This window comes from Aedes albopictus, chromosome 1 (genome assembly GCF_035046485.1).
Source record: "Aedes albopictus strain Foshan chromosome 1, AalbF5, whole genome shotgun sequence".
Taxonomy (NCBI): Eukaryota; Metazoa; Arthropoda; class Insecta; order Diptera; family Culicidae; genus Aedes; species Aedes albopictus.
This window is the reverse complement of record NC_085136.1, coordinates 42,537,403-42,564,066: the sequence shown is the minus strand read 5'-3', so window position 1 is coordinate 42,564,066 and position 26,664 is coordinate 42,537,403. Positions and strand designations below refer to the sequence as shown.

General features: G+C 41.4%; 1 protein-coding gene across 5 annotated transcripts in view; it reads right to left on the bottom strand.

The window, feature by feature from the left end:
- LOC109402620 (protein toll) overlaps positions 1-14,473 on the bottom strand; it is a 393,806-nt gene extending 379,333 nt beyond the window's left edge. The window contains exons 1-2 of one of the 5 annotated variants that reach the window (XM_062844412.1): positions 13,740-14,473; positions 11,796-12,712 (exon numbers count right to left, since the gene is read on the bottom strand). The gene's annotated coding sequence lies outside the window, so the exon portion shown is untranslated. Of the gene's footprint in view, positions 1-11,795; positions 12,713-13,739 lie in introns of those variants that run through there. The other 4 variants (XM_062844414.1, XM_062844415.1, XM_062844413.1 and 1 more) reach the window with 4 other exon arrangements.
- Positions 14,474-26,664: the final 12,191 nt, after the last annotated feature.

Sequence of the window (26,664 nt, the reverse complement as noted above, 5' to 3'; positions counted from 1 at the left end):
AAAATAATTAGGCAATTCAAGGAGGAGCTCCGAAAACATCTAAGCGAAACCCTGGAAGAAATTACGTGCTAAATCCCGTAAGAAAATTCGCGGGAAACATCTGAACACTGTCTCTGGAAGAAATCTCTGGAAGAACTTCTGCAAAAATCCCGAGAGAAACTATCCGGAAACCACTAAAAGAAATTCCTGGAAAAAACTTTAAAAAAACTTTGGAAAATTTCCCTTTGGTAAAAGCTGGAAAACTCAGGGAATTTTATTCTGTCTTATGAGTAGACATCATTTGAAAGTAAGGTAAGTATTTCTCCAGGATTTTCTTCTGGTATTCATGGTCCTCTTGAAGTTCTGTCAAGGTTCTAGGTTGTGGAACTGGGCTTATCAGTCCTTGATTCTCTAGAGCGAGCACGGTTTAGATTCATCCCTCAGGATGGTAACAACCGTTACCGAAACATAAGCACGAGTCTTTACCGTTTTCATTCTAGAGAATCAACGACTGATAAGCCCAATTAACTTAACTAGAACATAGATTCAACAGTCGAGTTCTTCCAGGGTTTTCTGCAATGATTTCTTCAGAGATTTTTTTCACGGATTCCTTCTGCTCTTTGTAATTTAATAATTACTGCTGGGATTTATTCAGGTAACCCTACTGGAATTTCTGCGCCATTTTTTGCTGATATTTCTCAAGGATTTTTAGCAGGAATATCTTTCTGGAGGATTTTCGCCGGTATTGTATGCGAAACCAAGTAAAAATCATTAAGAATTCCTGCAAGAAATGTCCAGCAATCCTGGAGAATCCCAGCAGTATTTCTCAAAACATTCTCAAGAGGATTCCCAGCAGGAATACTAAATTTCTAGAGAATCAATGAATAAATTACAGAAGGAACTGCTGGAGGAATCCCAGCAAGAGTTTCTAGTGGTAATGTCATAAGAATTCTTGGATGAATCCTTCCAGAAATTTCTGAAGGAATCCTTGAAGGCAGCAATTCCAGCTGGGATAAAGGATCCCATCAGGCATTCCTGGAGGCAATCCTAAAGAAATCTTTGTAGAAATCCTCTTAGAATTCCTGATGGGATTCCGTTAAAGTCCAAACATTCTTATTGGGAGGTTTCTGCAAGAATTCCTGTCCATATCCTTTCTGTGATTCATTCAAGGATTCTTTCAGAGACTTTTCTTAAAATTCCTATAGGAATTCCTGTTGCGATTACTTCAGAGATTTTTTTCAAGGGTTCCTTCAGGAATATGAACTCGACTCACGCAATGAGTTTAGAGGTACTTGCTGGTGTACAGCCTCCGACGAACCGCTTTGTGGAGCTGTCGTTCTGGTTCCGTATTCGATGCGAGGTTGTAAATTCATTGGTCATAGAAAACTTAGGAAAACTGCTCGAACAGAACCCCCAAACTCGTTTTATGAGTGTGTACATGACACTGGGGGTAAGCCCATCTCCGGTTTACACCAATCGTGACAACTGCTCAGACATGGATAGTTCCTCTGTGGATTTTAATATCTCTATGAAGGATGAGATCACCAGTATATTAGAATCTTTTCGTTCCGTAGGTATTCCGCAAATTTTTGCAAGTAAGTTCGGGCAGAACAGCGGGGACAGACAGTTCTTCACAGATGTTTTAAAGACAAATGATACGACTTGTTTTGGTGTCTACAACGGTTTTCATAGCGTCGCCTTCATGCTTCAAAAGCCCTGTTCGGCATACGTTGCTGAGCTAGCGGCTATACACTACACCTTGGAGTAAATTTGCACTCTTTTACCTGAGCACTACTTCATTTTTACCGACAATCTTAGCTGTCTGGAGGCAGTTCGGTCAATGAAACCGATGAAGCACTCAGCGCTTTGTCCAAACGCTCATACATCATCACCATAGCTTCGGTTCCTTCACATTGCTCGATTCCGGCCAATGAGAAAGCGGACTCTCTGGCTAAGGTGGGCGCTAGCGAAGGCGATATTTACGAGCGTCAAATCGCCTTCGACGATTTTTTTTTGCATTGGCCCGTCAGGAGTCCTTGATTAGCTAGCAACACAAATGGAGAGATGGGTAGATGGTTGCCCTCTATCAACCCACAGGTGTCAAAGAAGCCATGGTTCAAAGGATTGGAATTATGCCGCGATTTTATTTGTGTTATGTGTCGCATACCTTCCGTACTGGGCTCTTGAAAATCAATATCTGTATCTGCGGCGTGGCTTACCAGGATATCGAACATGTCGTGTGGGGATGCGATGAGCATCATGAGGTCAGATCTGAGCTGTATTAAATCCTCCGGGTCCGATGAAAACAACAGAAACCTGATAGAGACGTGTTGACAGGCCTTGATTTGGGATACATGAACCTCATCTATCAGTTTTTGAAACGTGTTTATGTCAGATTATGATGTAGTATGTCCCTTGTTTTCGTTGTCCACCATTTGATTTTGTTTTTCGCCCCTGTCTGTCGTCGTCCCCTTCCGTTTGTCCTCTTCTTGTTGTTGTCTACCGATATAGTCCTATATTTTTGGTTTCCTTACAGATCAGGAGAACTTGTCCCATCAATGTTTTTAGTATAAGTTAGCAAATAGTTTAGTTCAAGTCCTTCAATTACCTCCTTCCTAATTTTAAATTTTTGTTATTCCTAACCTCGAAACAGCTGCGAGGCTCCCAAAACTAATATAGTATTAAGGCAATCAAAATTTGAAAAATTTAAACAATGTAAAAACAAAAATGTATAAGTGATTTCGGCTCTGTTATGCCTATGTGGCGCTCGAGCCTTTCAAATAAATGAATAAGAAAAAAGCAGATTTTCCTACTAGAATTTCTCTGGGAATTCTTGCTGGGGTTTCTCAATCATTTTCAGCTGAAATTTCTTCAGTGATTACTGTTGGGAATCCTCTAAGAATTTCAGGAGTCCCAGCAAAAAATCACAACCCCACCCCTTCCTCCAGCGTAACGCTTTTTTTGTATGAAAATGTCAACATTTTTGTATCGGCCGAAACGCTCAAATGGCTGTGTTTGACGATATAGTACTCGGTTTCTAGTGAACCGATTGAGCTGAAATTTTGACAGTCGCCATGGAATTACATGAATTTGGATTTGTGTCCAAATTGATAGAGTTCTGATAATTACATCAAAAGTTACTGATATACAATGCGATGGGCCTATACAACCATTACATAGCACTACGACATTTTCGTCAAATATATCTTACGGAAGGCTCCCGTAGCTCAGTTGGATGACACACAGCTCCAATTCAAGACCATGTTGGGTTTGACTCCTGGTACGATCCAGAATCTTTTTGTAATCATTAGAAAAATCTCACGTGAAACATCAAGCTAGGAAGCATTTTTATCCCAGTTGGAAAGAACGTCCTGAAAGAAAAATGATTCACGATTAAGAAACAGAAGTTGGAAACCCCTGCTCTCAATGGAATCAGAGAAAAAGTAACCATCCAGCCCAGTAGTAGGTATAGTGGCACTGCACTTCAGAAAACAATCGAACGTGTGAAGACTAAGCACATTTCCGTTTTCTTTCTTGCCTGACAATAGCCGCCCAACTGGATGATGAAAGCAAACTGGGCCATCCCATCACTCGTAGTACCTACTAGTCGGTGCCAGCAGCATCGACAAACACATTCTTCAGCTACCTTCTACACCTCTACGTCTTTAGGTATATGAGAAGCCGGAGAGGGAGTCATCGATAACGAACCTCGCCGGAACATCCATTCAAGAAGGCTCCTCCGCGCCGTCCATCCAATCCAGCTGAGCCTTTGGTGTACGTCTCACATTCTTTTGTCGGAATCAGCAAGTTTTTTTTTTGTATTGCAAGTGCACCGAAAGATTGATTTGTTTCCTTGGGCTTTGTGGAACGAAAAGAGGACATAGTCACACATTGGGCATTGATGGTGTCAGCATTGAACGAGTGGACGAACGAAGGATTCCGGAATGTCGTCGTCAACACTTTTTTGGGTTTAATGCGCCCAATTGCTTGTTCAATTGCAATTTTGATGATTACTCAGTTCTGAGTTTATCACGGAATGATATTCAATAACTGATCTTAACCCTCTAATACCCAAATTTTTGATTTTGATCTAAATATCATTTTTCGTCATCTAAAATCGATTTAAACATGTTTTGGAAGATGATTCTTTTTAATTCTCGATTTTGTGAATTTCAGTTTTTGATTTTTCTAATTTTTATTTTTGAACATCCCCACACTTTTATATTTTTCCTGGAAGCCAATTTGGGGTACGGATTTTTTGAGATGAAAACATTTTGAGATTTTATGATTATTGTTGTAATATTATTATTTTAAATTTTTTACACAGAAAATTTTATTTTCCGTGTAATTTTATGGAAAATAATTTTAGAGTGTATTCGATTCCCTTAAACTATTAAACAAGGATAGTATGATTTGGGAAAAATTTAAAATATGTAAATTGTAGCGATTCAATACAAAATAAACAATTACTTCTAAAAGGTGACTTAAACATCATTTTTTTAATGATTTAAAAAAAATGTAAATACGCTTTAAAATACACCAAAAACCATTTTGAGATATACAGAACAGTCCTAAATATTTGCCAAAAATATAAAAAAAAAGATTTTCCACGACACAAAAAATACAAAAATGCTCAAACTATACCCCGCCTAAAGGCGGGATTGGGTATTAGAGGGTTAAGAAACAATAATATACACGAAACATTTTTGCTGATAATCAGCAAAATTTGCTGATTTTTGTGTGCTAAAAGCTCTTAGCAATACGAATTGCTGACTTTCAGCAATATTAACTTCAAATTTGCTAAAACATCCATTAGTTTTTGACAGTAAATCTGTAAAGTTGTGCTGGATTTCAACATTATTTTGCTGTAAATTCATCAATTCAAAGTGCTGTTTATTTGTTGCTGAAAGCGTTCAGTATAAAGTCAGGTAGACTTCAATTTGTTTGGTTTTGTGACGATTGCTTTGAGTATTTGACTCTTTCGCAGTTTCTGAAATTTGGTAAACAAAATATTTCGGAAAATTCATTGAGCCCTTTTCTTTGATCACTCCAGAATTGCAAAACGTCAAGAACCGACTGCGAGTCACAAAAGAAGTCCGATGTTGCTGCAATCTCTTTGAAGTGACAACACATAGCCAATGGCCATGGATGCATGCATGCTATTGGCGCACACGTGATGTACCGATGTTGCGCCAAGCCAATGCATTGCAATGCCATGACAAAAAGAAACAACATTCAGATGTGTGTTCTTCGGGGGGCGTCTGGCGTCATCGTCACTTTTTTTTGTTGTTGCCAGAGCTTGTCTTTTGCACACCACTTTGATCAACAAACAACAATCCTTCGAAACGGATGAGGCGAGATGTGATTCAAGTTTTTGGCGGTTGCGTGCATTCGGAATCATACCCTGTGGAAAACTCTACCCCCGAAGAACCCGAAACCGGACAAATAAACTCAGACACAGTTGTCTCACATTTTGCATCGGAATTCCTGTGACACCGGCAACAGGATAAATAAAATTGTCACCGACGACGACGACACATGTATGTACTCCTCGCTCCGGTTGTGGTGCGTGTGTGAGCTTCTGCTCACAAGTGGCTAGGAACGAGGACAACCGGAGACAACGTGCTTCCTGTTGTGTCGTAGCCGTGTTGGGACCGGACGTCGGATACGATTGAATCCGGTTTTCGAGGGTATCCTCGTCCCGGTTGCAAGGGATATCGGGAGGGTAAAAATGATGACCGCTTGGAAGATTCGGTATCCTGCCTACAGTTGATGGTAGCTTGTGATTGTAAAAAAGATTGGATTAAGAGCACAGGCTTCCAACTTTTTTAAAATCATACAGCCCTTTCTGAAATTATGGATACGCAATAATCGTATTCCTTTGAAATCCTCTGAAAGAGCTTCCCAAGCTCTCCTTTGGGAGCTTCTCAAGCTATGATTTAGGAGCTTCCCAAGCGCTCCTGGAGAAGTTTCCAAGTACTCCTAGAGGAGCTTTCCAAGCTCTTCTGAAGAGCTTCCCTAGCTCTCCTGGAGGACCTTCTAAGCGTTCATGGAACAGATTTCCAAGCTTTCCCTGAAAGAGCTTTCCAAGCTCTCCTGAAGGAGTTTCCCAAGGTCTTCTGGAGAAGAGCTTGTTTCTTGAAAGAGCTTCCCAAGCTTTCCTGAAGGAGCTTGCAAAGCTCTTCTAGAGAAGAGCTGGTTTCTTGGAAGAGCTTCCCGAGTTTCCCTCGATGAGGAGCTTTCCAAGTTCTCCTGGATGAGCTTTTTGAACTCTCCAGGAGGAAATTCACAAGCTCTTCTGGACGAGATTCCGAAGTTCTTCTGGAGCAAGCTCTCCTGTAGGAGCTTCCTCCAAGCTCTCCTGGAGGAGCTTCCCAAGCTCATAGGAATCTTGGATAATCACGAATCTCCAGAGTGTATTTTTGAAGAAATCTAGATTAAGGCATATTAACCTTCGTCGTGCATAATAGTCATTATCTCTTTTGTTTATCAACTAATAGTAATGATACTTCTTGACTTTTAATATTTTGCAGAAGCGAAGAAGTTAACGACCTTCTTTTTTCTTAAGGTGAAACCATAATGGCGCCACAAAAAAAGTTACGAATTGGGATCATTATGACCCAGAAATTCAGACAACTACAGAATGATGTTTTTTACCAATTGAAATGACCAATGTTTGAAAGATAATTTCGTCAAGAATGTGTTGATATGATAAAACAGTGCATCCGGGAACATTGGCCACTTGAAATCTGCTACACAGGGCACCATGTCGGAAGTTGCTTAGAATACGAAGCGCTTTCGCATAGAAAACAATTTAGTTTGAGAATCAATGTGTGGCGCTTGTGTTCTTGGGAGCTTCCAGTTTAGTCTATATATATATATCTATATATCGTATATCTCGCGTTCTGGACCACTTAGAAGGATATTGTCTGCGGCAAAGTTGCTCAGAAGAAAAAGAGCTTTCACATAGAAAACAATTCAGTTCGAGAATCACTCAATGTGTGGCGCTAGTGTTCTTGGGAGCTTCCAGTTTAGTCTATATATATATACACTCCCGATCAAAAGTTTGGGGTCACCCCCTCAAAAACATGTCATTTTTTTAGGCCCATATCTCCGCCAATTTGCGTCCGATTTCAAAACCCTAGGTTTCATTCAAAAGATAATAAGTTAAAGAAACTTTGAACATAATTTAAAAGAAACTTTTTCAAAAAATTGTATGTACACTTAACCCAAAATTGCCAAATTTTCTAAAAAATGAATATAAACTTACGGCAGTGTCGCTGGAAATTGGGTCGACCAAATTTTAAGATGAGAGCGGTAATATGACCTATTTTCTATTAACCTTCAACTGCTTTTTACAGAACTTAACTAAAAAATCTAGAAAAAAAGTTATTAAGTAAATTAATCCTTGATGTCATCGACCAAAAGTTTGGGGTCACTCCTCAATATGATGTATCAGCCAAAAGTTTGGGGTCACTTTCGTAAAACATGGAAAAGTGATTTGGTGACATCTTCGTCATCTATAGTTCAATTTTAATTCTTTTTGGCTCATTTCAAAGATAATTAACTAAATTTACGTTTGATGTCTTTAACTTAACGTATTTAACGATTTTTGTATATAAATATGTTATGTAAAGTTGACATATTTCACCACACTTCAAAAAATGAGGCAACTTTATGTTAAGTTTTAGTATGTAAATTTCAACAAATATGTGTGGTTCAATTTCTATGCAGTAAGTATCATTCATTTTGTTTCAAATTAAATAATTAAAATTGAATGAAAGATGACAAATATATCAACAAATCACTTTTCCATGTTTTACGATAGTGACCCCCCACTTTTGGCCGATACATCATTTTGAGGGGTGACCCCAAACTTTTGGTCGATGACATCAAGGATTAATTTACTTAACCCTTCAGCGCGCGCGCTGTTGTAAAAAGTACAACACTACCAAAAAACCTCGCTCTTGTTATACGGCGCGAGCGCGGTGCAGTTTCGGTTGCTTGATGGCGCGCGTCCTGGAAGGTTAATAAGGTTTTTTCTAGATTTTTTAACTAAGTTCTGTAAAAAGCAGTTGAAAGCTAATAGATAATGGGTTCTATTACCGCTCTCATCTTAAAATTTGGTCGACCCAATTTCCAGCGACACTGCCGTAAGTTTATATTCATTTTTTAGAAAATTTGGCAACTTTGAGTTAAGTTTACATACAAATTTTTTTCAAATAGTTTCTTTCAAATCATGTTCAAAGTTTCTTTGACTTATTATCTTTTGAATGAGACCTAGGGTTTTGAAATCGGACGCAAATTGGCGAAGATATGGGCCTAAAAAAATTATATGTTTTTGAGGGGGTGACCCCAAACTTTTGATCGGGAGTGTATATCTATATATCGTATATCTCGCGTTCTGGACCACTTAGAAGGAATCTGTCTTCGGCAGTTTTTTTTTATTATTGTGTATTTTAACTATTCGGCAAAGTTGATCAGAAGACAAAGCATAGAATACAATTTAGTTCGAGATTCACTCACCACGTGGCGCTAGTGTACTTGAGAGCTTCCAATCTAGTCTAAACGTCGTATATCTCGCGTTCTGGACCATTTAGAAGGATATTGTCTGCGGCAAAGTTGCTCAGAAGACAAAGAGCTTTCACATAGAAAACAATTTAGTTCGAGAATCACTCAATGTGTGGCGCTAGTGTTCTTGGGAGCTTCCAGTTCAGTCTAAACGTTGTTCTGGACCACTTCGAAGGATACTGTCTTCGGTATTCAGCTTGTATCGAGTGCAAAATTCTCAGAGTGCCAGAGAAATCTAAGACTTTGACATATATTCGTCAAGGAAGTTTGCCAGAATTCAACCCTCCAGAAGAATTTTCAACACTTTTTAGTACTCTCAGGAAACAAGCACCACGTATGACGATTTTCAACTTTCACTTGTTTTCTTATTGCTCTTCTCCCTTAGTTTTAAGTGCTAAAATAATGACCACCCATAACAATGTGCCTTGAAGATCATGTAGGAATTCTCTCAAAGCAATCGACCACAAAATTATCTAAAGCAAAAGTTCCTCCAGTAAATCCTTGTGTTAACAAAGACAACATGTTCGCTTTGCAAGCAAATGGTCAGAGGTTCAATTCCCAGCCCTGCCACCATCAACTTGTCGTCAAACCGAAATGAATCAGTCGTCCTCTGAACAACTGCAATAACTCTCCTATGGACTGATAAACAACAGTAACAACATAAACAAAAATACAACGTGCTCATCATTTTATCGTCGAAAACGCAGTCTCCAAGCGCTTAGTGTCTGCAATATGATAAACAAGAAAAATATTATCCATTTTTGTACTTAATTCAACAGATCACGACCTACACTGCAAATTTTGTTTGCTGGTATTCAGCAAACTTTGCTGATATTTGTTTGTGCTGATTGCATTCAGCAATACGAATTCACTGAGTATCAGCAAATTATTTTTCAACTTGCTGAACCATCCAGCAATATTGACAGTTGATCAGCAAAAATGTTGCTGAAATTCAGCAATTTATGTTGCTGATTTTTTTTTGTGCTGGAAGCATTCGGGGGAAATTCGTACATGCTAAAAATGGTGCATGCCAAAAACAGAATCTCACTGTATTTTAAATGCACGCTAGCGCCACGTTGCGGTAGAATTGCTTACTAAACAATCAACCATTTGAAAGCCATGAGTCATCTGAACAACTTTTCTGAAGACAGGAACTTTCTAGGTGGCTTTGATAATGAGATAAAATATGTGAAAATGCTCTATTTCAAATGCCCATTAGCGCCACTAGCGGTAGAATTGCGCATTAAACTTTCCACCATTTTAGAGTCCTCTGACAAACTTTGCTGAAGGCACGAACTTTCTAGGTGGTCTGGATCATGAGATAATAAGTGTCAAAATTGTATGTTTCAAACGCATATTAGCGCAACGTTGCGGTTGAATTGCGTACTAAACATTTCACTATTTGAGAGTCTTGAGTATTCTGAACAACTTTGATGAAGACATGAACTTTCTAAGTGGTCTGGATCATGAGATTAAACATGTGAAAATGCTCTATTTTGAATACACTTGCGCCACGTTGCGGCAGAATTGCGTACTAAACATTCTTCCATCTGAGAGCCATGTTTCCTCTGAACAACTTTCCTGAAGAAACGAACTTTCTAGGTGGTCTGGATCATGAGATAATACATGCCAAAATGCTCTATTTTAAAAGCACACTAGTGTCACGTTACGGTAGAGTTGCGCACTAAGCATTCTACCATTAGAGAGCCATGAGTCCACTGAACAATTTTGCTGAAGACACGAACTTTTTAGGTGGCCTGGATTATGAGATAACTATGAGGTAAAACATTTGAAAAGCTACTTATTTAAATAGCACACTAGCGCCACTTAGCGGTGGAATCACGTACTAAACATTTAACCTTCTCAATAGGTCATCAATAAGGTCATCTGATAGAACCTATATATTTCAAGATATAGTGTCTTGAATGTTGCGATTTTCAGGTGATGCAATACTATTTCGGGGTGCTGCAATATTCAATTTCGAAGAGAAATCACCTTTTGACAGCTGGGCATCTGCTTGACAGCTCCGCCCAGTACAAAATGCGACGAGGGGTGATTCAACAAATCGCTCCCATACAAACTTCAAATTGATTTTTAAATGGGTTCCCAAGCACCAAAATTCATGAAAATTTGGATTTCGGCTCAGTTTGGCATGCAGATTCAGAATATGGGATTATCTCAACACCGCTAAAGAAACCAATTGGGGTGTTGCAATACTAGATGAAGCGATTACATATTTATGGCAGGTAGTGTATATGAGTGTAATACAAATCTGAATGATTTATATATTTTTAACGCTTTGAAAACAGCTTACCATTGAAAATTAGTATAAATTCCAATTCCAAATTAAAATTTAGTAGGAGTATAATAAATAGTGTATTAAATAAAGTAAGTTTTAGAAAAAATCAACAAGAAAAAATAGGAGACTTTTCTTGAAACTTTTAAACCCCGAAAAAAATGTGGGGAGTTGAAAAAGGATGGTTTGTTGGATACCTACTAAGAAGAGTAGGAGAGACCTCCGCCTCCCTTCTAGACATCACAGGAAGCTGGGAGTGGTAGGCCAAAGCCACAGGATACATTCGATCAACATTCAAGTACTGAACTTTCAAAGCAATACGCAGGAATGAACTCACCAAATTGTACAAATTCCGATACTCTGGAGACGAAATTATTAACTCCCATCTTAGTCTCCCACGGCACTAGTCTCTGGACGGCACTACCGTCCAAAATAACACACAACGTGAGAATGCAGACTAATTGCGACACCCCGATAGGAAAAAGACAAACTTGTACTACAATCGTAAAGTTATTCCACACTGCGGCCATACTCCAAACACTTTTCGTGCCACTGTGCAACTGTTTTGCATAAAATCACGTTCCTCTATGTCAACCTTGCGCGCTAAAAGGGTTTCTGTCACTCTTCGTGCTGTCGAAACCTACATTTTCACCACATACAAACAGACGTAACACTTCGAACATTTTTCGATTCAAATCATAGTCACGGAAACATATTCGCCCAATGCTAAAAGGGCTAAGTTTGGCCGACCACCAACTAGGTGGCGGTAGTGAGCAAACGTCAAACTCGAACAAAAACTATGCGAGCGCCACGGTTGGGCAGTTGGCCAACTATCCAATTTTGAAAAAGACCGTTAAATCGATGAGAATTATCAGAGTGTTACGTCTGTTTGTCTGTGTTTTCACTATGCTAAATTTTATGACAAAACTAAGCAAAAATCGATTCTTACCTCGTAAGCTATGGTGATGCTAGAACTTCGCCAACTTGTCAATAACCCGTAAGCAAATAATCCAAGCCGGCGTTGACAACAACCGCTTCCTTTCTTCAAACCGGACTCCCCGACACAAGACACACAGACAGGATTCAGTTACAAACGTAAACCACCGATCTTCTTCTGCACTGTTGTGTATAAATTTCGTTTTTTGTTGTCGACTTCAACAAAACATTGCACCACAATGGCTTTCGTTGTGTTGTTCACTGAAACCGAACAGCTGCTGTTGCCCTATGAAACTTGTTTTAACACTTCGACTGCTACAACTCCAGCCAGGCAGAGTAGGCTGAACGCAACGACGACGACGAAGCTGCTGTTATTGAAATTCAATCACAGTCGGCGACGGCCGACTCTACTTGATTCTTTTTTTTTACCAAGCCTACCAAGCTGCTCTTCAGTGTATTAAATGTCACGCTGTGACTGGCGCGCTCTTTACTTCGAGGTTAGGCTGCTGCAATGCAACCAACCATCAGCTGTCATAACTTTGAGCAACGTTTAATGTTTCATTCATGCAGCCAGTCGCTCTGAATTAACTGTAACCACTATACCTCACAACTGCCTCTTCACGGTTGCGCTGCCATTGGGCAAGAAGACGTCGTCGTTCGTTGTTGTTGGCTGAGAAATCTCACTGCTGCTAACGGGAACCAAAAACCATTCGCTGTGGTCTAGTTTTGGGTTTCCGTACCACACCCCAGCAAACCACCGAGTGTATTTACCGTATAGTTGGATCCCTAAAATGCGGTCAGTTTCACTTGCCGCTACACGCTCACGAAATAGTTTCAATCATATTTTCGCATCGCTTCGATCGCCGCTGCAGGTTGGGAAATCCCACCGTTTACTCACTGAATTATTCTCGGAACGAGAGTTAGTGCTGCCTGTAGAGTAAGGTGGGGCAAAAGTTCGACCTTAGTTGAAAATTCAACTTTTTTCAAGAAATCGCAGCAGATAAAAATAAATGAATACCGTGTGGTGATTCTACCATCCATGAGCTAAAAATTTGCTGAACAAAGTTACGCCAAATGTCTTTTCAATTTTGAGTTACAACACTTTTTGTATGTGTGTGTCTAATTCGAACTTTTGCCCCACCACTGGGGCAAAAGTTCGAATCTAGTGTGTGTGGAATTTCGTTCACCGTAGCACACGTTTTCGACGCTTTGGTAATCGGAATACCTAATACCAATTCATATTTGATGTTGGAACTGAAATACACTTTAAAGTTCGATCTGGATTTTACCCAAATTAGGGTTAAATTTACTACACCAAAAATTAGTAGTTTTCCGCCAAATTCAGATGAAACAACATTTTATTTCAACTTTGATCGAATTTTCTCACTAATTCCATCATTTTTAAAGATAATATGTACATTTTGCGGAAATTTAGGTTTTTACCTAAAGTTGCTACATGACTCGAACTCTTGCCCCACAATTCGAACTTTTGCCCCACTATAAGTAAAATATGATTTCCAATTTTTTTTTGCAAAAAGTTATACATGCTAAAGCATATTCAAAATATACCTAGTTACGCCCCAAAATAAAATATCAAATTCAATTTCATTACAATTCCATTCCATGCGTTGGAAGGACCATTGCATATTACAATTTTTTGATCAAAAACCAACATTTTGTCATAACTTTTCGAAATATTGATCAATTTTCATAATTTTTGGAGTGAAAGACTCTTTTTCAAAAAGGCTTCGAACAACCTTGACACCCGAAAGAAATAATTTGAATTGAGCTCAAAAACTTCAAAAGAAACTCTTGCCCCACTCGAACTTTTGCCCCACTTTACTCTATCAATCAAGCAATTAATATTCAAAACGAAATGCCCAATCCATCCGGTATTTAACTGCACTACTCCCTCGAGGCGAGGTAATCTCGCCAAGCGCGCGCGTATTGTACATACATCCAAGAAGGTCACGAACAATCACTCTCGTACACCTCAAACGACGCGACGTCGACGTCCACAATCTACCTCGTCGCCACAGTCGTCGTCACATCAAGCACTTTTGTTTTCTTCAAGTTGTGCGGCACTTCACCTTCAACAGTGCTTCTGTTCGCTTTTGCAAGGCAATTTCTAGTGTATGTAAATCCTTTTTTTTCGACTCCGTAGTAAAAGATGCAAATGAGTCTCCCCCGCGCGCCCTGCAATCCGCACGACTAGACACGACGCCTATTGTTGTAACGATGACAACCCCGAAAACGCGATTCACACGCGCGCGATACAAACAATAACCACTTGACAACGATACACTAGCGAGCGATACACGCGGACCGACGTCAGCACTGGTTCAAATCTCGCAATGTACTGAACCGGATCAGATCGGAGTGTGCCTTGCTTCGCTGCTTGCTTGGCTTGCTAGAGCTTCTACCTTCTCCGGTAGACTACTGGAAACAGACTCGCGGCGCGTCGTCGTTTGGGATTGCCTCGAATAGTGGGAAAAGCCCTCGGTCTCGGTTTCGTTGGTTGCCGTTTACCTACCCACCCAGTTCGCTCTATGTGCATTGTGCACCGACGGTTCAGAAAGCCGCCCGCCGGGATGGGAGTTTGTTTTGATTTGATGCGCTCTCTTCGACTCTCTGTTTGAGATGTGAGCATGAGAGTGAGAAATTCGGTCGCGAGAGCTGGTAGCGGGATGTTCAAACAGAACAATATGGTGGGCCGACTGTCATTCGACAAGGAGCATTGAAATACATTATTATTATTACATATTATTATTTTTTTAAATGTGTAATAAATATAATTTTATTGGATCGTAGTCGTAGAAGTAATTTCTTTTCTATGTAAAAAATAGTCTAGGTGGATAGTGTAAATAGTTGAAAAGTTGCATTTTCCATTCGCTTTGTAGCCAAAGGACTTTGTGGACGAAATAAAGTACATACGCATTGCCTGTTTTTCATACAAAATGCTCATGTTAAGGGGGTCGAATCTCAGCTTCTAGTGCATCGATTGATCTCAAATTTTGTCTGGACATTCACATTCGCTTAAAAAGAGCAATTTTATACATACTTTTGGTCCTTTTGAGCTTTTCAGCAGCATTTCCTCATCACAAAGTATCACGACAAGTGTCCTAGCAAAACTCCACCGTTGACCATAATTCGTTTCTTGCTCCGATTCATGCTCAATTTCACGAATGATGCAATACACTTTTCATCGTGAATTCCTCGGTGAATTCACTCTGCGTTAACACAAGAATACGTCGGTCAAGTTCCGTATGAAATCTGGCAAGGAAGCCCAGAATTTCAAACGTGCCTAAAAATATTATGAATTTATACTTCACACTATGAATGTTGAAATATAGAAGCTTACCTGAAATTCTGATGTGAGTTCGAAGTTCAACGAAAAAAAAAAAAAATAAACGCAACGAACCGCAATTCTTTACACTCAGCTCCAGCTGCGATCCACTAGGCGATTCAATTCTGTTCTGCAAAATTCCCGTAACGTGGGTAGATCACCTTAGAATGGTGCGTTGCGGCGTAAGATCTACCAAATCAAATTTAGATCTTCAAATTTTCCTGCCTTAAGTAATCAGGCAGTCGTTTACAAATACTCCAAGATCGAAGTTTGATGCACTTTTTTGATGTTTATGTAATATTTTTATTTCAATTTTGCTGCTAATCAACGTTTTATTTCAGCAGGATTCAGGTAAATTTATTGTATGATACAAATAATATTGTAAACATATATTATAACTGTGGCGAGCGCATCACTAGTATGTAGCTTATTCGACGTCAATGTTAATATTATCCAATATTTCAGATTTTCAACCGAAAAATCAAATAATTCAAATAAATGCCGACGACGAGGAAACCAGGACGTATTGTGCAGATAACTAAGCAGTCTAATAATGGTGTGCCTGAACGGTGTCCAACGGCATCCTTTGGAGTACCCTTCCACTAACAACACCTAGAACAACACCCATATCCCCTTGACACCTAGGCCTGAGAGGTCGTAGAACTTTGTACATCTTTCTTAGGTGTCTAACTAACCATCCTTCCATATTCCTCAGCAGTCGCAAGGACGAGGCCAGGACAACTCTCGACTGTTGGAGGATTGCGTCAGTCTTGTCGAGATGTCAGAGATAAGTCTCCAATCTTTGTTTTTTGGTATCCGACGGGAAGGAGGCAATCCTCATAACTGTGGTCTAGGGTTGTAGAGTAATGCGGGGCAAAAGTTCGCACGGGGCAAAAGTTCGCAGTGGGTCTTTTTCTGAGCACAAGTTAAGAACCCAAACAAATCTGTATGGGTTTGACACATAATCAGGTCAGTTACTCGTCAATAAAAATTGGATTGATTTCGTTATGGTTTGGCAGAGTTATGCAAAAAAATGTGTTTCGAGGTGTTTTGATAGAATTTTTGGACCTTTTCGAATAAGAATTTGTAGTAACAAGAAGAAAAATCTCATAGCCTCTTGACGTCGGAGAATCGTTATTCCATAGTAGTTCGAGAGGTGCACTCGAATAAACAATAAACTACTAGTGCTTCTTACAGAAAGGGACATTGTTAAAACCTCTACAGTGGGGCAAAAGCTCGCAGTAGTTGTGGGGCAAAAGTTCGCACTAGATTTCTGAATCTAGTACATCAATATAATTACAGAATCTTTGAAGCAATGAAGATTTCGTATAGAAACTACTATATATGTATAATATGTGTAGTATGCATCCTGAAATCGTTCCGGCAGAGGGTTTGAACTTAGTTTTGTGAGAAGTTCCATTGTAAGACAAACATTATGTTAACCCATTTCAAGAAATGAAAAATGGTCAAAAACATTTTTAAACATTTTCTTCGTCATCCTCGTTGTGTCTTTTCGTATGTTTCTGAAGTTCTTATGTTCATCGACTCTACCGGGGTCTTTCATAGCTTAGTTTGTAAATTGACAGCTATAACTCATCACCATACTGACGGGGATAAGATTCGATTACGGTCCTGTTCAACAGTTTTGCTGCATATTTGTTTTTTTTTTTGTATTTTGTATTTTGTATTTTGTGCAACATGTATCTCTATGATTACCCCACAATGTATTTTGGCAACTTTCAGTAACGCTGGAAAGGACAGCTCTTAGTTAATAGTGGAAGTCTTCATAAAACACATTGTATACAAAAGCTGAACACCAGGTCGTATTCCAGTTGAGCCGTAATGCTAAAAACAGAAGGAAACAGATTTCATGGCTAGATTGAAAAGACGAACATGAATTAACATGCAATAAAAGAACATCACACAAAGAAACTACCCTGTACAAGGTGCGAACTTTTGCCCCGCATAATGCGAACTTTTGCCCCCCCTATGGGGCAAAAGTTCGCATTGGAGTACTTGTATTAAAAATTGTATTACTAAAACTACAAAAGTAATGCCAAAAAATCTAGTACTACATTTTGAAGGCAACATGATAGGGACCCTTTTAACGAAGAAAAATGATATTGTTTTCTTTTCGTTTATTAGTTATTTTGTGAAGTCTGTTAGGTGCGAACTTTTGCCCCGCATTACTCTACTAAGTACCTACGAAATTTGTGCGACTTGTTTAACGCTAATGTTTACTTTTTCAGTGGTAACCAGGTAAATGATAAAACCATAACAATTTCTCATACGCTTTTTCGCCAAGGAAAGCATCCCATTAAACCCTATCCAATTTCCAACTCCAGATATCTATGAAGTGGGCCAAGTTCTTGGACACATTCTGAGTAGATATCTTATCAACATTTCCTCCCCATCCCCGCTGATCGTAAGGACCTGGCCAGGTGTCGAGAGTTCGTTAAATGAAAGGTTTGTCAAGCCCCAGGCAACTTTTCTGGCGCATCAAACGTCTCTATCGACAGCCACCCCAGGATGTGTACGGTCGGCTATGCTATGCTATGCTAATTGGTACACTGAGCCTACTATTAACTCTTTCTTTCAAACACAACTTTTTTGAACCAATGAACTGCAACCAACGTTCATACACTTTCAGTACTTTCAAGCGTATCAGAATATTCATCAGAACCTCACATAAATCAATTTTCAAATTGAAATGCGCAAAAAAACTTCCAGATGATAGTTATACTATCAGCGAAATCCAGAAAATTGATAGACAGCTATTAGGAATTATAACGTTAAAGTGTTATAAACTTTTGAAATGCTATTTGATGAAAAATTAAACTTTACGCATATAGTCTATACCACTCCATGCAAAATCATCAAAATGTCCCAGAAAACATTACATGGCAGTGGCAGCGGTAACGAATGAGAATGACCAATATGGAGATCGACAAGCATGGTATAACTCATTCTACTTTTTTCAGTACCACAATACAAATCCTTACATGAATTTCAGAAGGCATCCTGTAAGTAGTTGCCGTAGAAATCTCTATAGGCGTTTCCGGATAAATTACATTAGGGGCTGTCCATTTATTACGTAAGGGGATTTTTACGATTTTACGACACCCCCACCCCCCCTTGTATGATTTTTTGTATGAGAACCCAAATATTTTTGTACGGAGCGTAAGATTTCTCAAACCCCCCTCCCTCCATAAACCCTTACGTAATTAATGGACAGCCCCTTAGTAATAATATCTATATTACAATCCGAAGAGATCCCTAGAAGCATTTCTGGATGAACCATTGTAGGAATATCTATTGAAATTTCTGAGCTATCCTTGTTAGGATTTCAGATGAAATTCCACAGAAGAAGTTCTGAGGGAATATCTGGAGCATATCCTGGAGGGATCTTAGAAAAAAAAATCAAGCATGAATTCCAGGAGATTTCCCAGCAATAGTTTCTAAAGAAATTCTGGAAGACATCAAGAGAAAGCAATACTGAAAAAATATCTAGTGGTCATTTTGCAGGAATCCCAAGAGGAACCACCGGGAAATCTATAGAAGATCTCTAATAGAGAATTCTATAGAGGAAGTCTGGAGGAATCCCCAGAGGAACTCCTGGATAAATTGTATGAGGTATCCGTAGATATATTTGAAGAAATCTTTCGAAGGATTCCTGGAGAAATATCTGTTTACATCCCTAGGAGTTTCTGTAGGAATACCCAAAAAAAATCCGCCGAATATTTCTGAATGAATCCCAGTAAGAATTCCTAAAGGAGAAATGCCTGGAAAAATCTTAGGGACATAGGACTAGTAGAAATAGCGGGAAGAAATTCACAGATATAATGAAACGGAATTAGAAGCGGAAAGTCCGGATTTTTTTGCTTCTATTTAACGTAACTTCGATATTACTGGTTCCATTAGACTGTTTGTCATTATGACAAATATTTGCCATTGAAGCCCGACATTCATCCAAGGTTGCTATGATTCACGGTGTGTTGGTCATTTGTTGGGTTTGTTTGGCCCCATATTTGTCATGTCTAATGGGACCTTAAGAAAAATGAAAATGCAGTTAGGTTATATCGAGGTTTGACTGTATTAAAAACTGCTTCCCGTGATAATTGTTGAGCCGCAGAGATGATCACGGTCTGTTGTAGCAACGGATGTCGCATTTACTTTCCATTTTTCTTCGAAGATCGTAAGAAAGTGGCAGTTGTTTATTTTTTAAAACCTGGGACTCTAATAAATACTCATTAAGGATGATTGGTAGTAGTCAAATAGTTTGTTCTATATTTTATTTTGATTTCTGAAGTCAATCATGGAGGAACAGCCTCGCTTATTGACTGAAACTTCCAAGAGCAAGAGATCAATAAAGCATTTAGTGATCAATAGAGAAGTAAAAAGTCTACGGCTAGAGCCGGTGTCATGGATAGCACAACGCTAAAAGCATTGAATGTTTTATGCTCCTTGCCACTATTACTTATGCAGCGAAAGTTTTGGAAACTTAACTGTATATTTAACGAACCGTGAGTCTTCTAGAAAGACATAGTTTTGGACAACATTCTAAAACCAAATATACGTTGGATCCTTCCTTAGTTTATGAATAATGAGGTTTTGAATGGAGAACCCTACATTGTAGGGCCTACAATTTCAATAGTTGCTAATACAAAACGATCTGAGTTTGGAATTTCATCGCGAGCCACTGCGTGGTCTATACTCAGCTTGTGTTACACTCAACGAGTATAACACATCGTGAAGCGACATGCTCGCGAACGCTTCCCGAAATGTCGCGTTACATTTGAAAAGGGCCTATCCCTAAAATGTTAACCAGTGGTTTTTAAGGCTAAGGCCGGTGTGGCCTCTGCTGTACATAGTAGCCGTCTCCATTCCACTCGGTCCATGGCTGTTTGTCTCCAGTTCCGCACTCTGCGTAGGGTCCGCAGATCGTCCTCCACTTGGTGGACCCACCTAGCTCGCTGCGCTCCACGTCTTCTTGCACCGGTCGGATGACTCACGAGAACCATTTAAGTCGGGTTGCTATCCAACATCCTGATGACGTGACCCGCCCACCGTAGCCTCCCGATATTCGCGGTATGGTTGGTTCTATCAGCAGCTGATACAGCTCGTGGTTCATTCGCCTTCTCCAAGTCCCGTCTTCCATCTGCACTCCGTCGTAGATGGTACGTAACACCTTCCGTTCGAAAACTCCAAGGGCGCGTTGGTCCTCTGCACGTAGGGTCCATGTTTCGTGCCCATAGAGGACTACCGGTCTCATCGATGTGTTGTATTTAGATAACTTCGTGTGACGGCGAAATTTGTTTGATCGAAGAGTTTTGCGGATTCCAAAGTAAGCTCGATTTCCTGTCACAATGCCTCTCTGAATTTCTCTGCTGGTGTCGTTGTCGGCGGTCACCAGTGAGCCCTAGTACACGAATTCTTCAACCGCCTCAATTTTATCATCGTCGATAGAAATTCGGGGTTCCGACGCGGTGATTCCTCCCTGGAGCCATTTGCCATCATGTACTTTGTCTTCGACACATTAATGACTAATCCGATTCGCCTGGTTTCACTCTTTAGTCAGATGTACGTTTCCGCCAGTATCTGAAATGTACGAGTTATAACATCAAAATCATCGGCGAACCCAAGCAGCTGAACGGACTTCGTGAAAATCGTTCCACTCATGTTTATCCCCATTCTCCTTATTACACCTTCTAACGCAATGTTGAACAGCAAGCAAGAAAGAACATCACTTTGCCGTAACCCTCTGCAAGATTCGAAGGGACTCGAGAGTGTCCCTGATACTCGAACTACGCACATCACTCGATCCATCGTCGCCTTGATCAATCGTATCAGTTTATCCGGGAATCCGTATTCGTGCATAATCTGCCATAGCTGCTCTCGATCGATTGTATCATACGCCGATTTCAAATCGATAAACAAGTGATGTGTGGGCACGTTGTATTCGCGGCATTTCTGCAACACCTGGCGGATGGTCCGTTGTAGCGCGATCAACCATGAATCCAGCCTGATATTGTCTCACGAACTCTCTTGCAATCGGTGATAGACGGCGGCATATAATTTGAGAGAGTATCTTGTAGGCAACGCTCAGTAGTGTGATCGCGCGATAGTTCCCGCAATCCAACCTGTCACCCTTTTTGTTTTTTTTTTCTCACGCTCGCTCGTGAGAATATTACCATGATTATCTCGCCATATGTCGGCTTGTGGCACAAAGCCTTTAGAGGTTCAGCTTCTCGAAGAACTTTCGTGTGTCCTTAGCGCGGTACAGCTCTTCCATCTCGTTATTCCTACTGGCGCTTCTTCCCCCGGAAGACTGCGTTCTGCCTGTTCCGCGCCTGTTTGTAACGTGCCTCATTCGCTCTCGTACGGTATTGCAGCCAGGGCCCTACATTTTCAATTTCAATTGAAATTTTCAGGCGAAGTTTGTAAACAATGTTTTCAATCGTCAATGGAAACAAGGCGCCGTCGTCGTGTGAAAATGAGCCGCCACCCGTCGTTGCGTCGAAGAAAGTGACAAGAAGGGCGGATGAAGCGAAGCGCATGCATGTTGTTTTGAATGTTCCCGTCGTCGGCGTCCGTCCGATGCTGATGGGCGATCGCTTTCAGCGTCATGTTATGGTTTTGACGATGTTGGCCTCTGATTGCAGCATTCTCGCCCATGCTGCATTCTTCTCGTTTTTCAACTGTTCACATTCGCCGTCGTACCAGTCGTTTCTGTGATTCTGAGTCACAAAGTCTAGTGCTGTAGCCGAGGTACTACCTATGGCGGATCGGATATCCCTCCAGCCATCTTCAAGTGTAGCTGCGCCAAGCTATTCTTCCGTTGGTAGGGCCACTGCTGCGCGTAGTCTTGAGCTGCTCGATGTTGAGCCGCGGCGTTCGACTTCAACGCGTGGTAATAACTGTCGAAAATGTTGAGTGCATGCATGCAGCGACTAAGTAGTGATCCGAATCTATATTCGCACTGCAGTATGTGCGGACATTGGTCTTGTCTGAGAAGAATTTACCGTCGATTAGAACGTGGTGGATTTGATTTTCTGTTTGATGGTCGGGGGATCTCCAGGTTGCTTTGTGGATATCTTTGCAGGAAAGAAGGTGCTTCGGACTACCATACCACGGGAGGCTGCAAAGTTTATGCATCGCAGGCCGTTATCATTCGATTTCACGCCACATGGCGAGCAACCATCGTATGTTTGTTCTTACTGCGCGTAGATCGCTTCTTTCTCGACATCGGTCCTCCTGTCTCGCCGGAGGGCCATCGTGCCAGTTCTGTTTAATCTCCCAACCAACACTAGGGCGACCACGCTGATGGGGCTACCACCTTGGATCTAGCTTGGCGTGATGCAGCCTTTCTTACTTAGCCGCTGGATGCTGTTTGAGCCGCACCTCTTTGGTGAACAGACGCTCGAGTCGTACCTCCTCAATCTAGCTGAAGTCAGAAGGACAACAGTGCCCAGGCTGCACTACCAGCTAAGCACACAACTCTTAGCTGGCGATCTTTGTCATCGCTTGATCCGTGGAAGCATTAGGTAAGAACTTGTGAGGATCAGAGCTATGTTGAACGCTCTCCTTATCGACTCACCGTTTTGCTACCTAAACTACTAGACTCATATCTAGCCATTTTAGACACCCCATTTGCTCTCGTAGACTTAAGTTCATACAAAATTTTCGAAAGTTAGAGGGATTAAAGCCTTAAATTATATAGTTTCAATAAGTTATATTAAACTTTTATACCTAGATATTCTATAATTCAGATCAGCATTAAAACCACACTAAATCATTTGGAAAGGGTGACAAGACATCCCTACTACTTCGGAACATCTTCCTTTCTCTGATTATTATTCGCTCACAAGTGAGCGCAGATTCCGACACCGCGTCTCTCCGTCATTGTATCGCTCTCGCAAGCACCTCGGTATCTCTCTCAAATCTCCCAAGCAATATTTCGCGCGCGCACGAGAGGATGCAAATATCAACTCCCTATCCCTTGTGCAGTCAACCAGCCATACGAAAGCTGCATGTCTCGTTCATAACACTCATGAAAGATGTACCTATTCATATTTATAAACACTAAATGGTTCCAGGAGCTGTCGCGTTCTCAACGTTCTCGCGGGAAGAAGCCGGTATTACAATGTACTTGTTATGATGATTCCGAGAAGACCCGTGTCGTGCTGCGAAGCTTCCTATATTGCAGCTGGGTCGGAGGGATTTTTTTTTTCGCTGTATTTTGCAGTGGCAATTTGCGCTTGTCGCGCGGTGTAAGTAAGCATGCTTGTTTGTCCTCTTCGGGGAAACTTGGCACGTTACGCGTGGCAAAAACGGGGATCCTGTGCGCTACGGTGCGGTGGCGCGTACCTGTGGAGAGCTGCCATAAAGAGGAACGAAGCAACAGCCGTGGAACAGATTGCAATACGATTCTATCACCTGGCTGGGTGCAAGTGTGATAAGGATAGGTATTCACATGTAATAATGCTAATGTAAAACTTGTCGAGCTTGTTAAGGTGTCTTATGTCGAATTCGTTTTTGAACCTGGGTTGGAACTGGATTGGCGGAAAATGTGTAAACAAACAAACGTCAAACAAACTCAAACAAACTTTAGTACAAGCGAAACCGAAGTCGGGTCGGGGTTGAAACTGTGATCTCATCCAGTTCCAACCCAGGTTGGAACTGGATCAAAAACGAAAACGACATTATTAATATGGGTTCCGAGGAGGATCTTGTGACGGCAAAGGTGACAACAAGCAGTCAGACGACATACGTACTTACGTGAGAAATGTAATTAGGTTTTCATCCAGAAGTGGATTAGACGAATTGCTTTTGGTGCACTTTGAAGTTCGTTTTTAGAAGAGTATCCTGAGACAGGATTCTCAGAGAGAATCCTGAGACAGGGTTCTCTCAGACAATCCTGAGACAGGATTCTCTCAGACAATCCTGAGACAGGATTCTCAAAGAGAATCCTGAGACAGAATTCCCAGAGAGAATCCTAAGTCCGGATTCCCAGGAAGAATCCTGAAACAGGATTCCCAGGAAGAATCCTGAGACAGGATTCTAAGGGAGATTCCTGAGACAGGATTCCCAGGAAGATTCCTGAGACAGGATTCCCAGGGAGAATCCTGAGACAGGAGGAAAGTCTCTTAAATAAAGACAAATCAATCAATCAATCTGAGACAGGATTCCCAGGCAGAATCCTGAGACAGAATTCACAGGCAGAATCCTGAGACAGGATTCCCAGGGAGAATCCTGAGACAGGATTCCCAGGGAGAATCCTGAGACAGGATTCCCAGGGAGAATCCTGAGACAGGATTCCCAGGGAGAATCCTGAGACAGGATTCCCAGGGAGAATCCTGAGACAGGATTCCCAGGGAGAATCCTGAGACAGGATTCCCAGGGAGAATCCTGAGACAGGATTCCCAGGGAGAATCCTGAGACAGGATTCCCAGGGAGAATCCTGAGACAGGATTCCCAGAGAGAATCCTGAGACAGGATTCCCAGAGAGAATCCTGAGACAGGATTCTCAGCGAGAATTGTGAGACAGGATTCTCAGGGAGAATGGTGAGACAGGATTCTCAGCGAGAATGGTGAGACAGGATTCTCAGGGAGAATGCTGAGACAGCATTCTCAGGGAGAATCCTGAGACAGGATTCCCAGGGAGTTTCTTGAGACAGGATTCCCAGGGTGAATCCTGAGACAGGAATCCCAGGGAGAATCCTGAGACAGGATTCCCAGGGAGAATCCTGAGACAGGATTCCCAGGGAGAATCCTGAGACAGGATTCCCAGGGAGAATCCTGAGACAGGATTCCCAGGGAGAATCCTGAGACAGGATTCCCAGGGAGAATCCTGAGACAGGATTCTCCGGGAGAATGGTGAGACAGGATTCTCAGGGATTCTCAGGGAGAATCCTGAGACAGGATTCCCAGAGAGAATCCTGAGACCGGATTCCCAGAGAGAATCTTGAGACAGGATTCCCAGGGAGAATCCTGAGACAGGATTCCCAGGGAGAATCCTGAGACAGGATTCCCAGGGAGAATCCTGAGACAGGATTCCCAGGGAGAATCCTGAGACAGGATTCCCAGGGAGAATTCTGAGACAGGATTCCCAGAGAAAATCCTAAGACAGGATTCCCAGAGAAAATCCTAAGACAGGATTCCCAGAAAGAATCCTGAGACAGGATTCCCAGAGAGAATCCTGAGACAGGATTCCCAGAGAGAATCTTGAGACAGGATTCCCAGGGAGAATCCTGGGACAGGATTCCCAGGGAGAATCCTGGGACAGGATTCCCAGGGAGAATCCTGGGACAGGATTCCCAGGGAGAATCCTGGGACAGGATTCCCAGAGAGAACCTTGAGACAGGATTCCCAGAGAGAATTCTGAGACAGTATTCTTAGAGAAGAAGGAGAATAATCTTGAAACAGGATTCCAAGGAAGTACTCTGCGACAGGATCTTCAGGGAGAATCCTGAGACAGGATTATCAATGTATCTGTGTCTGTATTCTGTTTTGCTGCATAGAGTCCAGCAATTGTGAACTATCAGCACGAAATGCCATTACGAAAACAACATTTGAAAAGCTCAAAACGAATTCCGCAATCGCACCGCATCGCAAACCACAACAAAGCCACCTAATTCCCAATACAATTTCGTTGCGTTTGGGGCAGTCAAACAAGAGCCAACTGAATGCCGGCAAAACCGCGTCGCTTGCCGCTTGTGGTCATCAAAACAATTCGAGGGATTCGAAAGCCCAAAAAAAAGCGATACGAAACGTGTGATAACGAAAAACAAAAATTTGCGTCTGCCCCAGTTGATGAACAGCGAGGAGATCAACAAAAAACTAACAACTGGTCCACACAGCATGGACTGTGGGGATATTGTCGTCGTCATCTGCATCGCGTAGTCCCTAAAGCCGAAACGTACCGTGTCGACGGATTGCTGTTGCCTGCTGCTGCATTGTTTCCTCACCAGAAGAATAGATAAGAGCCGCAATGCATTTATGTGGTTGATTGATGCAATTGGTGAATGGTGGCATGGCCGTAGTAGTGGCGTGGCACCATTTGGTGTGATTGCTCTGATCACTTTATTTAGAATTTGAGACCACGCGCGCGACCGTTGCGTTCAATGATGATGATGAGGGTATGTGACGCGTAGGTGGTGGTCATTGTGCGATAAACCGCCCAGAGCTGGATGGCCGACTCGTTGACTCTTTTTCGGTCAACGTGTATCGGTGATGCGGGGACATTGCCTCGTCGTCGCCGCACGCATCGATGCGGGATGATCAGAAGCTTGGGCGGCTGATACGGTTGTTAAAAGGGATCAGCCGTATATGGTTTACGTGCAGAATCATTCGATTAGCTGGATTGATGGAAGTCCGAATGGTACAATATGAGAAACAATCAGAAATTAGATCATCGCTGAATCTTTAAAAGAAAACAACTAACATTATTATCAAGATCTTTATCAATGAGATTTTCAGCACGTTGTTGGGGTGCCAGAATATAGAAATTCATGTATTTATTAAGATCTTGTTGAAG